Here is a 1,284-nt window from a genome sequence, read left to right as displayed (position 1 = left end):
AGGAATATGGTTCTTCTTACATATTTGACTGTATTAGCTGTAAAAAATCATATCTGAATTTCCCCGTGTATGCAATGCTCATAGTTACAGCTGAGTTATTGATCATAACATTATTAGGACACATGTTGTGTGAGTGTGTATGTTGTCATAATAATAGGGATTTGGGGGAACAGAGTAAATCTACCATATAGAAAATTTAGTGTAATATAGTTAAACTGTTAAGAGTTCTTAAAATAACCCCTTACTTACTTCAAACCACATCCTGTACAAGTTTAAACTTTATTTCACTTCCTATTGCCTTAAGCATTCAGGTCCTGTTCTTTCAGGGGCAGCTCAAACTGGCTTCAGTTCTTTCCACTTGGTGATTTTTAGAAGAATAATCCTGCTTTTTTACCAATACATATTTTTGAGAATCCTTGGCACTTCTGTTTAGCATTTCACTAAGAAATGGCTTAAGGTTTGGGTTTTTTTGTCAATCAAATATTTACTTTAAATTAGGAAGAACAAAGTAGCTGCTGACATGTATTCCAAAGCCAGAATTTAAATTCTCACGCTTTTGAAATTAAAACTAAGTTATAAATGAGCTTGATAATAAAGGGAGTAATTTACTTCTAATAATTACAGAAAATACATTTTTGTTCTAAGAACTACTTTAAAACTGTTCTTAAGAAGCAGGATATGCTTTTCATATACGTAGATAAAAGCAGCTGAGCTAAGGAGGTTAGATAAACTTGCTGAAAGATGTTTGTTTGAGAGCTGCAGTGAAGTTTCATGAGATACTGGCTCACAAAGAGGGTACTTTCCTTACTATGAAAATAGAAAAGGAAGTTTACAAGTTGTTTGCATGGGATCAGGGAGGAAGCGTTGCTTATCTGAGAAGAATCCCACGCACCATGTAGTGGCACAATGTTTTAAGACTTAGACAGATCTATGCTGCCAAAGAAAGGGAAGAGAAATCAACCTCCTTCCTTAGTGCGTGCCTGTCCCAGTGTGGGAACTCTGAGCAGGATCCCAAATGTTCTGTAAAAGCTGGAAGCAATGGAGAAAAGAGCCAGCCCGGTTTTGAAGGGTAATTACTCCAGATTTCTAACCAGAAATCTTACTATGAGGTATTAGCATGCTGAGCAGCATAAACTGCCCTTGAGTTCTTTCTTAGCTTCTGCTGTATTGGAAGGACTTTGGGATCCCTGATGCCAGGGAGCTCCAGAAGGATCATATGGAGGCATCAACTTTCCGTTCAGGTTGTTCCAGATAGATACAGGTCAGATCTCCTTTGGATCCCAG

This window comes from Antrostomus carolinensis, unplaced genomic scaffold, assembly GCF_000700745.2.
Source record: "Antrostomus carolinensis isolate BGI_N321 unplaced genomic scaffold, ASM70074v2 scaffold7117, whole genome shotgun sequence".
Lineage (NCBI taxonomy): Eukaryota > Metazoa > Chordata > Aves > Caprimulgiformes > Caprimulgidae > Antrostomus > Antrostomus carolinensis.
This window is presented reverse-complemented; position numbering follows the sequence as displayed.